The 10376-nt window shown below is 40.8% G+C and overlaps 1 protein-coding gene across 1 annotated transcript in view; it reads right to left on the bottom strand.

The window, feature by feature from the left end:
- CDH23 (cadherin related 23) overlaps positions 1–10376 on the bottom strand; it is a 1005178-nt gene that overhangs the window by 90594 nt on the left and 904208 nt on the right. The window lies entirely within an intron of this gene.

Genomic DNA, 10376 nt, shown 5'->3' with positions numbered 1-10376 from the left:
ATCTAAAACGTGATCAAATATTTCTCACAGCTCATACATGGCAGGAACCTTCTTGACATAACTGGCAAATTTTCAGATTCCAAGCCTACAGACTCTTTTGCCCTGGAACAGTCTTAACAGAATCTACTGGAGATTGCCTTTCGGAACTAAGGGCTGTTGGGGTGTACGCATCCTTTAACAGAGCAAGAGATGGGGACAGGAACTCACCTTCCTGATGTGGCTGACTTTTTAACCCCTTCAACTGCTGCAGATGCAAGTTGGTAATATTCACAGTCTGCACCATCTTTTGGAGAACACTACTAACTTTCCGATTTCTTATGACTAAGTCCTCTGTTATAATATTGGATAGTTCTAGATCACTTAGTTCCTTCTTTTTCTGAAATACAAGTGTCATGATCAAGCCTCTGCCAGTTATCCTTAACAATTTGTATTTTGCTGATGTTTTCAGACAATTCCTCTTTAACCTGCTTCACATTGTCTTTTTATATATTTAGTATTATACTGAAGGTCTTTTTGAACTTTGTACGGTTCAGGTCTCAGCACCCAGCTTATCATGCTGAACCTTTAACTCTGCATAATGAATCATGAATCACCTTCCAATATTTTTAAACTGGGTTCTGATCTTAATTTTCTCCAATGTCTTACATCTTCATCAAGCAACTTCTTTTAAGCCTGTTGCATCCCACATTTCTCACTAAGTTCTGAGTTAGATTCTTGTAATGGCAATAAATTTGTTTCAAGTTTCTGTATCTTAGCTTGAAGTTGCTGTAGGTCATGATCCAGTTTATCTTTATGTTGGGCCATTGTTTTTGCGGTTACCTGAATTGTTTCATGCTCTGTATTCATAATATCTTGAAGCTTGTTTATTTCTCTCCCCATGTGCTCTATACACTGCAGGTATCTTAAATATTCCAGTTGCTTAACTTAAAATCTTGCTTCAGCAATATCTTATTCTCATCTCACAAATCTGAGAATTTCTATGACTAATTCCTGAGACTTTCCTTCCTCACTGAAAAAGATATTGAGTGCTCTCTACTTCAAAGACAAAATTGACACTATACACATTGATATATGTTCTCGTCAGACTTGCCTCCCACCACCTGCCCTCTCTATGACTCACTCTACCACTCTTGGCTCCTACCCACCTGTTACTATGCCTGAGATCCTCTTTCGTCTCTCCTCCTTTTCTTCTATAACCTGTTCTCTCTATCCTGCCCCCTCCAAGTTTTTCCGCTCCCTCTCTTCCAATGCCTGTTGTCACCTTGCTCACCTCTTTAACCTCCCTCTCTACACTGGTATCTTCCACTCGGCCTTCAAGCATGCTCTCATGTCTTCTGTTCTCAAGAAACCTTCCCTTGACCCATCCTCTCTCTTCAACTATTGCCATATATCTCTGCTTCCCTTTGCTTTTAAAATTCTCGAACGACTTGTCTCAATTGTCTGACCCACTTTCTCTCTTCCCACTCTTTTCTTGACCCTCTCCAGTCTGGCTTCTGCCCCCTTAACTCAACTAAAACTGCCCTTACTAAAGTAATAAATTACTTACTCTCAGCTAAGTCTAATGGTCACTTCTCCCTTCTCGTGCTTCTTAACCTCTCTGCTGCTTTGACACCGTTGATCATTCTCTTCTTCTCACCATCCTTCACTCCCTAGGCCTTCGCTTCACGAAAAAGCTCTCTCCCGATTTGCCTCCTACCTCTCTGGCCGCTCTCTTAGTGTGTCTGTTTCTTCTCCCCCCTCTTCACCTTTCTATTGGAGTCCCTCAAGGCTCTGTCCTTGGCCCTCTGCTCTTCTTTCTCTACACCACCTCTCTTGAACTAATTCAATCATTTGACTTCCAATACCACCTCTATGCTGATGACACGCAAATCTATCTTTCCTCCCCTGACCTCTCTCCCTCTGTCCTCCTAACCCAAGTATCTAGCTGTCTCTCTGCTGTAACTACCTGGATGTCACAGCGCTTCCTATAACTCAACATCTCCAAATCCGAGCTCATCATCTTTCCTCCTGCCAATGTTGCTTTCCCTCCCAATATCTCCCTCTTGTTTGACAAGACAACTCTCTCTCCTGACTCAGCCCTCAGCTTTACCCCTCACATCCAGTCCCTCACCAGATACTGCCACTTATGTCTCCGTAATATTACAAAAATCCATTTCTTCCTCTCTCAGGAAGCAACCAAAATCCTGGTCCATTCACACATTTCTCGTCTTGACTATTGCAACCTACTTCTCACTGGTCTCCCTCGCTCTCACACTTCTGATCTTTAAACCATACAGAAGGCTACAGCTAGGCTCATCTTCCTCTCCCACCGCACCTTTACCGCTTCTCCTCTGTGTAAATCTCTTCATTGGCTCTCTGTCCATTTCAGAATCCAGTTCAAGCTCCTTACCCTCACTTACAATGCACTTACCAACACATCTTTTACCTTGTCTCAAGGTACATATCTACTCGGCCACTCTGCTCTGCCTCTGACCTCCGCCTTAATTCACCTCTCATTACCTCCTCCCATGCTCGCCTCCAAGACTTTTGCCGTGCTGCCCCTAATCTTTGGAACGCCCTACCCCATCTCACTTGACTCTCCCCCAACCTTCAATCCTTCAAACGCTCACTCAAATCTCAACTTTTCAAGCTCCTCTATCCTAACACCTTCTAACTATTCTATCCATCACCTCCTCTTCCTCGTCTGCCATCTAAATTTTATTCCCAGTTGGTGCTACTGTCTCTCACCACCCCTCCATTTAGAATGTAAGCCCTCGCAGGCAGGATCCTCTCAACCTATTGTCCCACGTCTGTGTGGTATTATAATTCCCAGCATGTGTCACAGAAAACTTTCTTTTTAACTCTCCTTGCTTTTTCTGTAACCTTCCCCAAAACAGGTTGGGGGAAGGTTACAGAAAACAGGGTTAGAGGAGATACCAGAAAACAGGGCGGAGAGGTGGCAGGAGAAAACTGGGAGAGAGGTGGCAGGAGAAAACTGGAAGAGAGGTGGCAGGAGAAAACTGGGGGTAAAAGGGCTTGTGAAAACTGGGGGGTGAGAGAGCTGGTGAAAACTGGCGGGTGAGGGGACGGTGAAAACTGGGGGGACAGTGGGCTGGAGAAAACAGGGGGAGAGAGGTACGTTTTGAACTTCTCATGAGTTACATACTATTAATTTAAAGGAACTGCAGGGTTGTGCAACATTTTATTTTTTTAATATTTGACCTCTGTTGCTATCTATTAGTAGTTAATTTAAATATGGAAAAAACATTCAGATAAATACAGAGAGGTCATCTACATGACATATATAGAGTATTATGCAAGAGGGCATGTGAGAAAAAAGATGGTTGGCAAGGGGGCAGGGTGGTATGTTTGAGAAAAACAGGAGGGCATGTGTGAAAAAGGTTGGTTAGGGCACCTAGAGTGGGGGTACCATGTGTGACCAAAGCTTATGGGAAGGGGGCGGCTTATGTTAGAAAAGCTGGTGGGCAGGAGGCAAATGTGAGAATAGCCAGAGGACAGAAGGGGGCAAATGTGAGAATAGCCGGTGGACAGCAGAAGACATGTCAGTGTGTAACAGATGTCTGATGTCAAGTTTATTTTGCTTTGTTCTGAAATCTAACATTTGGAGCCTCCCCTCCAGAAACCTGTTTTTCCTTCTGGGCAGCAGTGGATTCTGAACAACATTGTGCATCAGTGCATCTGGACTGCAGCCTTGTGCACTAGCCAGCCAGAAGGAGGCAATAGTTATTACTTTTATTTTATTTTAATGTCAAGCGTGTGTAACAGGCCTATCAAAATGGCCACTGAATTCCATTTTATTCTCTTATAATTTTATGTGTATTACTTTAAATGCTTTAGTAAACAAGGCAGAGTCGAGGCAATGGCAACATATCTTGCCAGAGCGTTGTCTCTGGGCTTACTGTGCAGATGCATGGAATGTATTCTTATCTCTATTGTACCAATTAAAAGCCTGAAATCAAGTATATGATCATAAATGCAAGTAAGTCCCAGAACCCTCTGTTTTCTCATTATAAGAGCTGTATTACTGCATAACACGGGGTGCCTTGTGTCCGGACAACAAACTATGTGGTGTCGGAGTTTGATCAACTTCCCATCTTTTCTAATAGCAGAGAAGGAGGGGACCCTGGGACGTACAGTTGATCGAACATATCGCTAGGACTGCTATCACAAGTTAAGTATTTTGTTGCATTATCTCTATCACCTTCTGCTATGAATTATTATCCTTTAGAAGCAGTTTCTGCTATTCCCTCATATTAACGCTCTTTTTAGATAGAAACTTTAGATTATTGAAAAAAATGTTTAGCTTTCTGAATTAAAAAGAATCCTTTAAAATTTGTACATGATTATATTTACTCCACCTGAAAAAAAATCTAGTACAATCAACAGGGAGGAAGATTATAAGGGGTAAATTTGATGATATTTCATTCATCCAACAAAATTGAATGGGGTGGAACTGATGATGATCAATATTTTTCTGTTTTCTATTTAAAGGAACATTCCCAGCTTGGCTTCACACTCTCCATCCCCTTGCAATATGTAAGGGAGGCAGAACATTGTATAATGAACATCAGAACTGGGCTTTGCCTTCTATGAAGGATAATAAAGGGGAAGTGTACGTTTTGTAATGCACATTAGAGGGGTGTTGTGCACCGTGTAATAGACATCAGGTGGGCTGTTGTGTAATTGGCTTAAGAGAGGGGACTCTCGGTTGTATAACAGACATAAAAGGGCAGAGCCGTAACTAGACATTTTAGTGCCCTGGGCGAAACAGAACAGTGACCCAAAATAGGCATCACGTCACTGGGGCAGGGCCAAAATGGCGCAATTCACAAAGCCCCACCCCCTACGCCCATACCCCGCTCCAGGAATTCCCAGACGTAACCAACATAATGTTGGCAATTATGACTAATCAGCTTCTGTCTTTTATCTAGCAGAGTCTATAAAATGGCAGAAACTGATTAGTTGCTATGGGCATCTTTTCCATTTTATCTCTCTTGAAGGGTTAATACATCTCCCCTGTATACATGGTGCAGTAGAACTACAGTATATAGCATGCAGTACTCAGCAGTGCAGTGTGTCTTGAGCTGACAGGGAAGGGAATGTATCCTGTGACTCATGAGCTAAATTAACTAAATGATTGAAATGATTTGAAGAGTGAAATGATTCGAAGAGTGAAATGATTCGGAGACTCATATGAGTCAGTGCGAGTGAAATGAACTAGATGAACTATTGAACTCCTGAGCGAGGAGAATGACTCATGACTCATAGTCAGTGATCAGCTCCAGAGTCTCACACAATGTCTGAGCACAGCAGTGCCACCTTTGGTAGTTTAGAGGTACTGACTCATGAGTCCTGGTGAATTAATCTTTGCCAGAGCTGTGAAATAAATGATTTAGTTCACTTTGAAGATTAGTTCATTTGAGGTAAAGTGGAAACTAATCATTCGTGAACTACCCATCACTATCACGAATGATTAGTTGAAATGAACTAATCTTCAAAGTGAACTGAATCATCAGATCTGGCAAAGATTAGTTCCCCAGGAACAAAAACAAGTGGGAGGAGTTAGAGATAAAGCCGAGCAGCTCCAGCAGCCTCACTCACTGTCTCATTCACACTGGCTCTTTTGTTTCTATTCAGCTCTCTCATTTAATACTCATGAGTAAGTACCTCTAAACTACCAAAGGTGGCACTGCTGTGCTCAGACATTGTGTGAGAAGATGGAGCTGATCACTGACTATGAGTCATTCGCCTCGCTCAGGAGTTCAATAGTTCATCTAGTTCATCATTTCACTCTTCGAATCATTTCACTCTTCGAATCATTTCACTCTTTGAATCATTTCAATCATTTAGTTCATTTAGCTCATGAGTCACAGGATACATTCCCTTCCCTGTCAGCTCAAGACACACTGCACTGCTGAGTGCTGCATGCTATATACTGTAGTTCTGTTTACTGCACCATATATACAGGGGAGATGTATTAAACCTTCAAGAGAGATAAAGTGGAAACGTTGCCCATAGCAACTAATCAGTTTCTGCCATGTTATAGACTCTGCTAGATAAAAGACAGAAGCTGATTAGTCATAATTACCAACATTATGTTGGTTACGTCTGGGAGTTCCTGGAGCGGGGTATGGGTGTAGGGGGTGGGGCTTCGTGAATTGCACCATTTTGGCCCCGCCCCCAGTGACATGATGCCTATTTTGGTTCTTTTTACAGTTGTAAAAATTCCCCCTTAAGGTTTTATACATCTCCCCTATATCCTGATTGCACTGATCTCAATTTTAAAAGCAAAAAAGTTACACTTTATAATACTCTGAATTTGAGTCTTTTTCATTTGCATATTATGGAAATAAAAAATAATAATGAAAATGTAATTAACTTTGCAGAGCTCAACATGTCACTACTAGTTTTTGAATAAGTGATTTCCCTTTTTAAAATATTAAAAATGATCTGACATATTAAACTTATCTGATAATTTTAACAGGACTATAACTCATCTACAGTATGTGTAATAGACTAATTCTATGTCTCCAATCACTTCTCTCAGCAGTGTTCCAGAGCCAGTGATCTAACTGAACTAAATGAACTAGTGAGTGAAATGAGTGAAATGAACTACTGAGTGAAATGAACTACTGAGTGAAATGAGTGAAATGAACTACTGAGTGAAATGAGTGAAATGAACTAGTGAGTTAAATGAGTGAAATGAACTACTGAATCAAATGAGTGAAATGAACTACTGAGTCAAATGAGTGAAATGAACTAATCTTTTGAACTAATCTTTTGTGTGAACTAGATCAGAATGAACTAATCTTCAAAATGAACTAGATTTCCCATCACTAATTGCCTATTTCCTGCACCAGCCCCAAAATCAAATTATGGTTTACAAATTTCCTCATATTTAATAGTAATTATTATTATATAATTAATATTTTATAGATTTTTTTATATTACTTATGTTATTATACTATGCAACATATATTTAAGTACTCCAAACCCCTGCATCTCCCTCTATTCTCTCCAGACCCTCCCCCATCACCTCCGTACTCCCTTCACTCCAGACACCTTCCTCACCAGTCCCCCTCACTCCTTCTCTCCAGACATCTTTTTCTCCAGACCTCTCACCAGCCCTCTCTCACAGACCTCTCTTTAGACCTCCCTCACAGCCATTTCACCAGACCTCTCTCACAGCCCTCTCACCAGACCTCTCTCACAGCCCTCTCTTCAGACCTCTCACCAGACCTCTCTCACAGCCCTCTCATCAGACCTCTCTCACAGTCCTCTCACCAGACCTCTCTCACAGCCCTCGCTCCGCTCCTATCCTCTCCTGCCCCCCTCTTCTCACCAGCACAGTGTTTTACTTACCGTAGTTCTTCTGTCATCTTCTTCCTTCAGTGCTCCTTGTCGCCTGTGTTCTGACAGCGTCCTAACATCATTATTTGTACGTCAGGACGCTGCAGAAGCAGAAAGCTGGCACCCTCCTCCTTGTGCTGCTGTCTTCAATGGGCAAAGTAGTCCTGCGGTGGCAACACCGCAGGACTAGATTGCCACTCCATCGGGATGAAATATGTAACGGGCGGGCGTTGCGCCCCCACTAGGCTTTGCGCCCTCGTTACGGCTCTGTAAAAGGGAGTCGAGTGGTCTTCCTCAGTTCATGTCAGTAATGGAGTAGCTCATAACAGATTATCAAGGACTGTCTCTGTGATAATCTGTATGAAGTTTCAGAGCTGCTCCGACTGACAGTACTCACTGTCATAATGGGGCGAATGGCAGGGTCATGGGAGGGTTTGGAAGGTTGCATAGTGCGTTTATGAACTAACTACTCCATCTGTGAGCTAGACACACCACCTAAGTGGGTTAGCCATGCCTCCACAAATGCCTTCTATCGCTCTCAACAAAATAAGGGGGGCGTCAGTGTGTTCTGTCACCCAGGACATTAAAATGCTAAGTTACGGCTCCGATTCCAGCCAATAAGTCACTGAAAAGGCTATGGAAGAGAAAGCATAGACAATCTATGACAATTTTTAGCAACTGGTAGAAACATTACTTCTTTAATACAGATATTAAGTGGTGGAGGTTTGGGCCCCAAGCTTCACTGGTGAAGAGGGCTGCATAAGTGGCCTAGGTTTGCAGACAAAATACTAACTATATCCAGGCCTAAAATATTATTATGATAAATTATTACAATATGAATGACTGTGGATTTAATTGTGAATGCTGTAATGACATATGATATTTTATTTAGTTGATATTTTTGTGTATAGTATGTAAAATAAAGTTCTCCTGTATACACTATAACACAACTCTTGTACATTACGCTTAAAGTTGGTGTAGCTCTGGTGACTTTTGCTGGCTCTGTGTGAGCCCTGATAAACAGTGTTTAGTTTCAGCAATAATTTGCATATCCAGCTTTTAATACATTTGTATTCTATTAATATAAAAGCTCTCTATATGCTTTCACTTGTATTAAAATAAGTCCATGTACAAGCTGTTATCATCAATTGTTCATTATGTTTCTTTTTTGAACATTGACAGCTAATTATTGTATATTCCTATCTATATGTAAATAGCACCAGTATAAATCAATGTGTAAGCACAAGGTTAAAAACAAGTGATTGTATACCAACTATTTATGTTGCTAAAAGTAATGAGAAACTTTATATTTTAAAAAATATATATTATAATTTCTGATTTTTTTTTTATTATGGCTCAGTGCCACTTTGAATTAATGAGTTATTTGACCTACACTGCCATGTGTTCTGGTTTTAATGCACACTAAAATAATTAGACAGGATATTTCTTTCAATAACACATTGGAATAAATATATTTGTTTTTTAAATGTAATTGAAGAAAGATACAGTGGTTGAAGTGGGCTGGTATAAGGTGGAATGCCATACTGCCACTTCTCTTATTGCCTTCATTGTATAACTATCAAATTCCATGCACTTACATTTTCCATACCACCGCTTCTATATATCCACTTTAACCACTGTCGAAGTCAGCAAATTGGATAAAGTAATTTCAATTAATATCGAGCAAACTTGATTGTCTTTGTCTGAAATTATGCGTAGAGCACGCTACGGCGTGGAAGGGCGTATCCGGCCGCAACACATGGCAATAACAGTTTTTACACTTTTGTATACATTCACACAAACACACACATTTGTAAATAGTACACATTAATCGTAGTTGCAACACATAGTTATTTATGTCGAAATATAGTAGTGTTTATGTGTAATATTATGAGTTATATGCATATTAGTGATACATATGGTTCAGGTTAAAGGAAATGTGTCATGTCTGATATCATATTAATCCCCTTTACATCAGCAGCTGTCCGGTGCATTCGGCGAAGAGATCGCACATTGCATACTCTACTTATTGATGTTAGGGAATAAACCTTTAATATGATGCGGACTATAAAATGCTAATAGATTAGTTGTAATTGGAGTCTTGGCAGGAAGAAAGGAACACATCCCCTGGAGAGATGACCCCCACCTTTGGATTCTTTAGTTTAAACTAGCCTATGATCTGCATCCCCCTGGACCTTCCTGAAGCCTGGACCAATAGAAGCAAGCCATACCATCTGCATTGTTTCACTGTATTTCTGTTTGCATTTAAGCAGTAGCTCTCATCTAGTGTTCAGTCATATAGACCACAGACTTCAGACCTGAATGCCTGTTCACTGGATCCAGAGCGCCTGCGATAAGTAACGGCTGTACTTATTATTATTTCCCTTGAATTATTCTGCTACTTTTTGAGAATAAATATTTGTGCGTTGGAAACACAAATCGAGATTCGACAATCGTTATTGGATAGCGACAAAACGTGCATAACACCACTGGGAAGATATATAGAAATTCACACAAGATTTTGCCCATAATTATTTTCACAAAATTGGTGCTACCCCAGAAATACACCTTTAGCTAGTTCTAGGTGTATTGAATATGTGTACTTTATTCTCAGTCTGACACAGTAATAGGACCTTAAAACAAAGATACCTGTACATACATAAACAACAACCACACAGACATATACGCTACACACATTACACCTATTTTGTGCACAGATGCTTCCCTTGTGTTTCCTGGTCTCCTTGGAGGCTCCAAAACCTACCCATGAGTTCTTGTCTGTCCCCCTCATGTCTGTTCCCATTTATCTTTTGTCTGTACTCTCATGAACGCGCATAATACTGGGGTCGCAGCCCAGGACCCTTGGGCGTAGTAGCAGTAATTACCACTGCTACCATTATTGCTATGACACTGACAAAAAGAGTGTATACACAAAAATAATTGTGAAGCGTATGACCCTATATTGTACCAGTGCTACAAACATAATATGAAAAAGTAATACAATACAGGGATCAATACCCTCCAAT

The sequence above is a fragment of the Mixophyes fleayi genome, chromosome 6 (genome assembly GCF_038048845.1).
Source record: "Mixophyes fleayi isolate aMixFle1 chromosome 6, aMixFle1.hap1, whole genome shotgun sequence".
NCBI lineage: Eukaryota > Metazoa > Chordata > Amphibia > Anura > Limnodynastidae > Mixophyes > Mixophyes fleayi.
Note: the sequence above shows the minus strand (reverse complement) of the source record. Positions and strands in the feature narration are given on the sequence as shown.